Source organism: Salmo salar, chromosome ssa02 (genome assembly GCF_905237065.1).
Source record: "Salmo salar chromosome ssa02, Ssal_v3.1, whole genome shotgun sequence".
Taxonomy (NCBI): domain Eukaryota; kingdom Metazoa; phylum Chordata; class Actinopteri; order Salmoniformes; family Salmonidae; genus Salmo; species Salmo salar.
The window spans coordinates 4,912,370-4,922,938 of record NC_059443.1 but is presented as its reverse complement, the minus strand read 5'-3'; the positions used below and the strand labels follow the sequence as shown (position 1 = coordinate 4,922,938).

The window sequence follows — 10,569 nt, the reverse complement described above, 5'->3', positions numbered from 1 at the left end:
GGCTGCCTGTGTAAACGCAGCCATGGTGCATACTTTTGACCAGGGCCCATAGGGATTATATAGGGAATAAGACCCGATTTGTCTTTGTTTATGAACGGTCACTCATACTAATGGTCCTGCTACACTATAGCCATTGGGCGTCCAGCATTGCAATCAGCCATTGGGGAAATGCTTCCTTTGAAATGAAAGCTGTTTCACTGCCCGTGTTGCGGGCAATGGCAGCGTCCAATTATTGATGGTTGACGCGCATGTTAATTCTATCTTGTGAATTGAAATAAAGTTAATTTTGGTTGCATTTGGCCTCGGCTATACAACACTGGTTATTTTACTAAGATTTATGAAGTCAAGAAGCGACTACTGTTAGTTAACTAGCTACACTGACTACCTATGTTCACAATGTAAACAAAAGCAACGTGTGTAATTTGAGTATCATTTAGAACAACACTAGCAACAATTTAATGAGTACATGCGGAAAACTGGGCTAACAGCTATTGTACTTACGAATAATAGATGAATATGGTACAGTGCAGTAGGGGAAACTAGAATAAAGACGCTCTTCCCCTCTGCTATTCTCCGCTCCCAAATCAACGTGCTGTGTGTAGCAGGTAGAACGTCACATTGACACGACGCGGACGGCAACGCGACGCTTCTATTGGAGCTGAAGTGTGACGTGCTGTACTTTTCCAGTTAGCGCGACAGACCACCAAGAGAGGACAGTGTGCCGACCAGGGACTCTGCAGTTATGGTCATGGCTAACTTTTACTCTGGATAAGAATAACAATACAGGTCATGGTTCCTTTTTCTTTCCTGCACTTGTTAAATATGCCACAAGGTGTCGCTGTTTGCTGTATCGTGGTTTTATGCACCAGTTCTGGGAGAGTTTTGAGCGTTCAGTAACTTCACTGACTAGTAAAAGAAGCGAGTGTTGGAAGTTAGAACGCACCATAGTCTCTAATAGTCATAAAGCATGTTATGTCGCATTCATTCGACGGGTTGTCACTAAACTATGCATTAACCTTATATGAAAGGTGGTCAATTTAATGTACATCAACTGTTGTCCATCAATCTATCTACACAGTATATCATGATGGTTGGAATAAAGAGAAACAAATCAGAAGTTATAGAAAATATACATATTTAATGTCAAATCATGAGTAAGTACAGTATTATTATAATGACCGAAAAGGCTGGGCAAAACACAACCAGAGTAGACGTACAGACACTATATAGAATTCATATTTACATTTGGTTTATAAAGACATACAGACACAATATAGAATTCATATTTACATTAGGTTTACAAAGACATACAGACACTATATAGAATTCATATTTACATTTGGTTTACAAAGACATACAGACACTATATAGAATTCATATTTACATTTGGTTTACAAAGACATACAGACACTATATAGAATTCATATTTACATTTGGTTTACAAAGACATACAGACACTATATAGAATTCATATTTACATTAGGTTTACAAAGACATACAGACACTGTGTATTTAATACACGCTCGTGCCAACTATACAGTAAAGTATTTACATAACTTGTATCTTTCTACAAGAGACGACTGGATACAAGCCTTTGGAAGAGACCGTAGAGGAGTAGAAAATTAACATCCTGTTTTAGGAGAATCTACATTGCATTGCAGTCAATGACAGTATACCAGAACTGGGTGACATATATATGCCAAAGACTTTGGAGTTGCACTTGACTTAGCTTGCCCTGTACAATGGAACCAATGGAATAGTCTCATAAACTGCCAACTCAACCCACAGCCTGCACACTGGTCAAGTTAAATCATCTCAAGTATTTGACACATGTATTTGACCCAGGTCTGAAGTGTACGGGGCGGGGCTAGAGGTCCAAGAGCGGAGACTTACAGGCTGGCTGTAGAAAGCGGCAGTACATTATGAGAACAACCTTTGACCTGGCTGTCGACATGACTGTTGTGTGGGCCAAGACCAGGTTGACTGGAGAGCCTGGGAGAGGGCAAGAGTCTGCAAACATCTAAAAGGTCAAAGGTCAGTGGAATGAGGGGAATAGAAACACAGGTTTTCACCAGAACAAATACAACAGTGAGCAGGTGTTGCTTTCATGAGACATTTGTTTGTGACGTGCAGCTGGAAAACTGTTGGACGTGCATACATTGCACTTGAAACGATTGTAGGTAGCCTAACCGCTATTTCGGAAATACCTCTGGGACAGTCAGAGGCTGTCTAAAACTGACCCAGGAGCTGTGTATGATCACTGAGACCGTTTGAGTCAGAGGCTGTCTAAAACTGACCCAGGAGCTGTGTATGATCACTGAGGCCGTTTGAGTCAGAGGCTGTCTAAAACTGACCCAGGAGCTGTGTATGATCACTGAGACCGTTTGAGTCAGAGGCTGTCTAAAACTGACCCAGGAGCTGTGTATGATCACTGAGACCGTTTGAGTCAGAGGCTGTCTAAAACTGACCCAGGAGCTGTGTATGATCACTGAGACCGTTTGAGTCAGAGGCTGTCTAAAACTGACCCAGGAGCTGTGTATGATCACTGAGACCGTTTGAGTCAGAGGCTGTCTAAAACTGACCCAGGAGCTGTGTATGATCACTGAGGCCGTTTGAGTCAGAGGCTGTCTAAAACTGACCCAGGAGCTGTGTATGATCACTGAGACCGTTTGCAGTAAGCAGAAAAGGAAAACTCTGTTGTTGTGATACACTAAAGCACAACGTTTCCCGTTATATCAGATGCAGAATGCATGCTCATCCATTCTGTAAAGGTAGCTAAGTGCTGACTGTGAGAATCTCAATTACATACTCCTCGCGTCCTCTTTCCTCTCTCCTCACGCCCTCTCTCCTCGCGCCCTCTCTCCTCGCCTCCTTCTCAAAACCCATTGGAAAAGAATGTCAGAAGGGAGGGACATCTGGCTTTCTCATGAAATGGGTTTTGAGAAGGAGGTGAGGAGAGAGGACGCGATAAGTATGCAATTGAGATTCTGCCTCCTGAGACCAACCATACACCTTCAGGGATATGTTGTCAAGAACATTTAGAGTCATGAACGTGTAGAGTCACCTGACTACAGCGTTGTCCCTGGGACAGTGTTATAACCTGTAACCGCTGTAGACCAGGTCTGATGGCTGATACACAGCATTGTCCCTGGGACAGTGTTATAACCTGTAACCGCTGTAGACCAGGTCTGATGGCTGATACACAGCGTTGTCTCTGGGACAGTGTTATAACCTGTAACCGCTGTAGACCAGGTCTGATGGCTGATACACAGCGTTGTCTCTGGGACAGTGTTATAACCTGTAACCGCTGTAGACCAGGTCTGACGGCTGATACACAGCGTTGTCTCTGGGACAGTGTTATAACCTGTAACCGCTGTAGACCAGGTCTGATGGCTGATACACAGCGTTGTCTCTGGGACAGTGTTATAACCTGTAACCGCTGTAGACCAGGTCTGATGGCTGATACACAGCGTTGTCTCTGGGACAGTGGTAGTGGCAGGCGCAGGTGTTGATGAACATCACGGCTTTCTTGATGGCTTTACCCCGAGCACACTGGAAGTCCACCTGCACTGTCTCGGTGCTGTGGGGGTGCAGCAGCGCCCGTCCGTACACACACCACAGTACCGGGGCTTGTAGGTCAGGACGCTGGTGCAGTTCTTATAGCTGAACCGGATGGGTTTCACCGCCTTCTTCATCCTCAGGCACTTGCTTCCTCTCTGAGGATTTAGAGGGGGAAATGATTGTCAGTTGGTGAAACACTGAAATACTTCTTTCATGTATTTTGTCAGAGCTCTTGTGAGTTTTGTTAGTCGAAAGATTTGCAATGCATTTAGTCCGAATGGCGAAAAAAAACAACATATTGAACTTGAACTTCTATTCTTGAACTTCTATTCTAGCCTACCTTAGCAACATCCTTCTGCTGAAGCTGATGGGATTAGTACAGTGACAGTGGGTTGAGTAGCCTACCTTAGCAACATCCTTCTGCTGAAGCTGATGGTATTAGTACAGTGACAGCGGGTTGAGTAGCCTACCTTAGCAACATCCTTCTGCTGAAGCTGATGGTATTAGTACAGTGACAGTGGGTTGAGTAGCCTACCTTAGCAACATCCTTCTGCTGAAGCTGATGGTATTAGTACAGTGACAGTGGGTTGAGTAGCCTACCTTAGCAACATCCTTCTGCTGAAGCTGATGGTATTAGTACAGTGACAGTGGGTTGAGTAGCCTACCTTAGCAACATCCTTCTGCTGAAGCTGATGGGATTAGTACAGTGACAGTGGGTTGAGTAGCCTACCTTAGCAACATCCTTCTGCTGAAGCTGATGGTATTAGTACAGTGACAGTGGGTTGAGTAGCCTACCTTAGCAACATCCTTCTGCTGAAGCTGATGGGATTAGTACAGTGACAGTGGGTTGAGTAGCCTACCTTAGCAACATCCTTCTGCTGAAGCTGATGGGATTAGTACAGTGACAGTGGGTTGAGTAGCCTACCTTAGCAACATCCTTCTGCTGAAGCTGATGGTATTAGTACAGTGACAGTGGGTTGAGTAGCCTACCTTAGCAACATCCTTCTGCTGAAGCTGATGGTATTAGTACAGTGACAGTGGGTTGAGTAGCCTACCTTAGCAACATCCTTCTGCTGAAGCTGATGGTATTAGTACAGTGACAGTGGGTTGAGTAGCCTACCTTAGCAACATCCTTCTGCTGAAGCTGATGGGATTAGTACAGTGACAGTGGGTTGAGTAGCCTACCTTAGCAACATCCATCTGCTGAAGCTGATGGGATTAGTACAGTGACAGTGGGTTGAGTAGCCTACCTTAGCAACATCCTTCTGCTGAAGCTGACGGGATTAGTACAGTGACAGTGGGTTGAGTAGCCTACCTTAGCAACATCCATCTGCTGAAGCTGACGGTATTAGTACAGTGACAGTGGGTTGAGTAGCCTACCTTAGCAACATCCTTCTGCTGAAGCTGACGGTATTAGTACAGTGACAGTGGGTTGAGTAGCCTACCTTAGCAACATCCTTCTGCTGAAGCTGACGGTATTAGTACAGTGACAGTGGGTTGAGTAGCCTACCTTAGCAACATCCTTCTGCTGAAGCTGACGGTATTAGTACAGTGACAGTGGGTTGAGTAGCCTACCTTAGCAACATCCTTCTGCTGAAGCTGATGGTATTAGTACAGTGACAGTGGGTTGAGTAGCCTACCTTAGCAACATCCTTCTGCTGAAGCTGATGGTATTAGTACAGTGACAGTGGGTTGAGTAGCCTACCTTAGCAACATCCTTCTGCAGAAGCTGATGGTATTAGTACAGTGACAGTGGGTTGAGTAGCCTACCTTAGCAACATCCTTCTGCTGAAGCTGATGGTATTAGTACAGTGACAGTGGGTTGAGTAGCCTACCTTAGCAACATCCTTCTGCTGAAGCTGATGGGATTAGTACAGTGACAGTGGGTTGAGTAGCCTACCTTAGCAACATCCTTCTGCTGAAGCTGATGGTATTAGTACAGTGACAGTGGGTTGAGTAGCCTACCTTAGCAACATCCTTCTGCTGAAGCTGATGGTATTAGTACAGTGACAGTGGGTTGAGTAGCCTACCTTAGCAACATCCTTCTGCTGAAGCTGATGGTATTAGTACAGTGACAGTGGGTTGAGTAGCCTACCTTAGGAACATCCTTCTGCTGAAGCTGATGGTATTAGTACAGTGACAGTGGGTTGAGTAGCCTACCTTAGCAACATCCTTCTGCTGAAGCTGATGGGATTAGTACAGTGACAGTGGGTTGAGTAGCCTACCTTAGCAACATCCTTCTGCTGAAGCTGATGGTATTAGTACAGTGACAGTGGGTTGAGTAGCCTACCTTAGCAACATCCTTCTGCTGAAGCTGATGGGATTAGTACAGTGACAGTGGGTTGAGTAGCCTACCTTAGCAACATCCTTCTGCTGAAGCTGATGGTATTAGTACAGTGACAGTGGGTTGAGTAGCCTACCTTAGCAACATCCTTCTGCTGAAGCTGATGGGATTAGTACAGTGACAGTGGGTTGAGTAGCCTACCTTAGCAACATCCTTCTGCTGAAGCTGATGGTATTAGTACAGTGACAGTGGGTTGAGCAGCCTACCTTAGCAACATCCTTCTGCTGAAGCTGATGGGATTAGTACAGTGACAGTGGGTTGAGTAGCCTACCTTAGCAACATCCTTCTGCTGAAGCTGATGGTATTAGTACAGTGACAGTGGGTTGAGTAGCCTACCTTAGCAACATCCTTCTGCTGAAGCTGATGGTATTAGTACAGTGACAGTGGGTTGAGTAGCCTACCTTAGCAACATCCTTCTGCTGAAGCTGATGGGATTAGTACAGTGACAGTGGGTTGAGTAGCCTACCTTAGCAACATCCTTCTGCTGAAGCTGATGGGATTAGTACAGTGACAGTGGGTTGAGTAGCCTACCTTAGCAACATCCTTCTGCTGAAGCTGATGGTATTAGTACAGTGACAGTGGGTTGAGTAGCCTACCTTAGCAACATCCTTCTGCTGAAGCTGATGGTATTAGTACAGTGACAGTGGGTTGAGTAGCCTACCTTAGCAACATCCTTCTGCTGAAGCTGATGGTATTAGTACAGTGACAGTGGGTTGAGTAGCCTACCTTAGCAACATCCTTCTGCTGAAGCTGATGGTATTAGTACAGTGACAGTGGGTTGAGTAGCCTACCTTAGCAACATCCTTCTGCTGAAGCTGATGGTATTAGTACAGTGACAGTGGGTTGAGTAGCCTACCTTAGCAACATCCTTCTGCTGAAGCTGATGGTATTAGTACAGTGACAGTGGGTTGAGTAGCCTACCTTAGCAACATCCTTCTGCTGAAGCTGATGGTATTAGTACAGTGACAGTGGGTTGAGTAGCCTACCTTAGCGACATCCATCTGCTGAAGCTGATGGTATTAGTACAGTGACAGTGGGTTGAGTAGCCTACCTTAGCGACATCCTTCTGCTGAAGCTGATGGTATTAGTACAGTGACAGTGGGTTGAGTAGCCTACCTTAGCGACATCCTTCTGCTGAAGCTGATGGTATTAGTACAGTGACAGTGGGTTGAGTAGCCTACCTTAGCGACATCCTTCTGCTGAAGCTGATGGTATTAGTACAGTGACAGTGGGTTGAGTAGCCTACCTTAGCAACATCCTTCTGCTGAAGCTGATGGGATTAGTACAGTGACAGTGGGTTGAGTAGCCTACCTTAGCAACATCCATCTGCTGAAGCTGATGGTATTAGTACAGTGACAGTGGGTTGAGTAGCCTACCTTAGCAACATCCTTCTGCTGAAGCTGATGGTATTAGTACAGTGACAGTGGGTTGAGTAGCCTACCTTAGCAACATCCTTCTGCTGAAGCTGATGGTATTAGTACAGTGACAGTGGGTTGAGCAGCCTACCTTAGCAACATCCTTCTGCTGAAGCTGATGGTATTAGTACAGTGACAGTGGGTTGAGTAGCCTACCTTAGCAACATCCATCTGCTGAAGCTGATGGTATTAGTACAGTGACAGTGGGTTGAGTAGCCTACCTTAGCAACATCCTTCTGCTGAAGCTGATGGTATTAGTACAGTGACAGTGGGTTGAGTAGCCTACCTTAGCAACATCCTTCTGCTGAAGCTGATGGTATTAGTACAGTGACAGTGGGTTGAGTAGCCTACCTTAGCAACATCCTTCTGCTGAAGCTGATGGTATTAGTACAGTGACAGTGGGTTGAGTAGCCTACCTTAGCAACATCCTTCTGCTGAAGCTGATGGTATTAGTACAGTGACAGTGGGTTGAGTAGCCTACCTTAGCAACATCCTTCTGCTGAAGCTGATGGTATTAGTACAGTGACAGTGGGTTGAGTAGCCTACCTTAGCAACATCCTTCTGCTGAAGCTGATGGGATTAGTACAGTGACAGTGGGTTGAGTAGCCTACCTTAGCAACATCCTTCTGCTGAAGCTGATGGTATTAGTACAGTGACAGTGGGTTGAGTAGCCTACCTTAGCAACATCCTTCTGCTGAAGCTGATGGGATTAGTACAGTGACAGTGGGTTGAGTAGCCTACCTTAGCAACATCCTTCTGCTGAAGCTGATGGTATTAGTACAGTGACAGTGGGTTGAGTAGCCTACCTTAGCAACATCCTTCTGCTGCTGCTGCTGTTTGTCGCAGGGCCTGACGATGCACAGACGCGTCTGCTTGACCATCTCACAGCGGGGGTTCTTGTTGGTGACCCGGGTGGAGATGCCCATGCCACAGGTCCGAGAGCAGGCGCCCCACTCCGTAGTCTGCTCTATGCAGTTAGTACTGGGGTCCCACGAGTCAATCCCCACTGTCTCCTCCTGTCTGTAGGCTGTACGGAAGGACAGGGAGGGACACACCGGATGAGACAGATGTTGTGACATGGGAAATACAGATGCACGCTAGATTGATTGATGAACATAAGAATTACTGGGCAAAAGTGCATAAGAGGAGACTTATGTTAGGCTGGTATTGGGATCTGTGTGGTTTGCATAATTGATTCCCCTACATTGGTGTATAATCGGTATACAGGTAATCCAATTCACAGTTCTATCGGAATCAATTTCTTTATGTGCCTAAAGTCCATTAATCACAGATTAAGAACGATCCAAGGTACATCACATTCCAGAGAACACGAAATGGAATGTTTTGGCTACAGAGGTCTACACAGAGGCTTCCTGGGATAAGTCAACTTGCTCTGTGAGTCTCTCTCTGTACTCTGAGGCAATTCGGCATTTCCCTTCACACAGAGCCAGCCAGGTCAACCTAGAGGCATGCAAGAATCTGTCTCTTGACTTTGTGGCTTGCACCAGAGTACCAGTCACGTCAGAAGTAGAGAGAAGTAGAGAGAGAAACTGCGTCCCACATGGAACCCTATGCCCTATGTAGTACACTAGAGAATTATTTGTTATTTAATTGTTATTTTTTACTTATCTATTTTTTTTACTTAACCAACAATGAAGTTTTAAGAAAAATAAGTGTTAAGGGCTTGTAAGTAAGCATCTCACTGTAAGGTCTACCTTCACCTGTTGTATTCAGCGCATGTGACAAATAAAATGTTATTTGAGTTGAGAGACTGAGTTCTTACCAGCCATGGCGAAGCTGCCCAGGGCACTGGCCTCTGGTTGGGGCTCACATACCCACTTCTCACAGCACTCCCCTGGGACCGCCACCTTCCTGGGTAGAGGGCAGTCAGGGCCCGGCAGCATCACATCCAGGTTACAGCGCGGCACGCAGGCGATCTGACCGTCCCTGCAGGTGCACTGGTACTTGCAGCTGGGGAAGAAGGTCTCCCCGTTCTGGTACACTGAACCGTCCAACAGGCAGATGTCTCCCTCGTGAGCTGTGGAAGAGAGGAGGACACAAGAAAAGCACAAATCATTATTTAACATTTTTAATTTCCAATACTCATATCTGGATAAAATCCAAAATGTCAGATGTTTAAGTGTTTGTGTCTTCAAATGAATGTAAATTGTTATCATCATCATCATCATCATCATCATCAATAGCTCTTAGATAGGGGCGGGTCCCCGCTGCCACACTTCGATTACCTTTGACCTTTTTCAAAAGGAGGCGAGAGAGTACAGAGGAGAGATGTACGCAGGAGTTGAGCAAATCCAATTGAGACAAGGCCAGGGAATCTACCCTGCTCTGACACCTACACTAGGACATCACTTGTTCAATATAATTAACAAATGACTCACCGACACAGACACCTGTCCTCTGGTGAACATCGGCCGTGTAGTCGCAGTTCAGACCCCTGTGTGTATCACAGGGATTTATTTCCGAGCACACCTCTCCTTTCTGCCTGGCACAGACCAGACAGCATGCGCAGTCATCCAGAATCAACTGGACCCTGGGGGCGCACATCGGAGGCTCCTGCGGACATAGGCACCTTGTCGGACACACCTGCGCCAAGATCTGGGAGCAAATCTGGGGAAAAAAGGGAAAACTGTGTTCAAATGTGATTTTTCAAAGTTGTTGCTCCTTGCTTTCATATTCTTCACATAATGTAGTTTGGATGAGCCTACTCTGTAACGTTAACTGAATTTATTTACCTGTGTTGAAATGTAGAAAATGAAAAGGGTTCTCTCTGCAAGCTTAGACATCCTGATTCAGTGAAAGGTAGTTTTCTCTTCGTAGAATTTTCCCTCCTTTGTGTCTTGCTGAAGCTCTGTAAATCCCTTTGGCGTGCTTCAGAAGTGTGTGCAGAGCCATTTATAACGGTCCTGTCTACGACGCGGTGACGCGTGAAGGAGGAATGGAGGAGGGGAAGGAGGAGGGATGGAGGAAGGGGATGATGGAGGGATCACCCCCTGGCCCTGGTAGAGTCTGGGAATTCTGACATCTGATTGGATCAGGATGAGACTCACATTTTCCTGTTAGATCCTGAGTTCTTCGCACACAGAGGAAGGCTACGTTACTAGTATTTAGGACACATAAGCTCATTTGACAGTTTTATTGCTGCTATTCATATCAATAATAAACATTTTTCATGATCATTCAAATGAACCTACTTCAAACTAGTTCCTCTGTTCCCTGATTTTCATTATT

At 45.6% G+C, this 10,569-nt stretch overlaps 1 pseudogene; it reads right to left on the bottom strand.

Annotated features, from left to right (window-relative positions):
* Positions 1–1,118: 1,118 nt before the first annotated feature.
* LOC106573058 (CCN family member 3-like) lies at positions 1,119–10,260 on the bottom strand (annotated as a pseudogene).
* Positions 10,261–10,569: the final 309 nt, after the last annotated feature.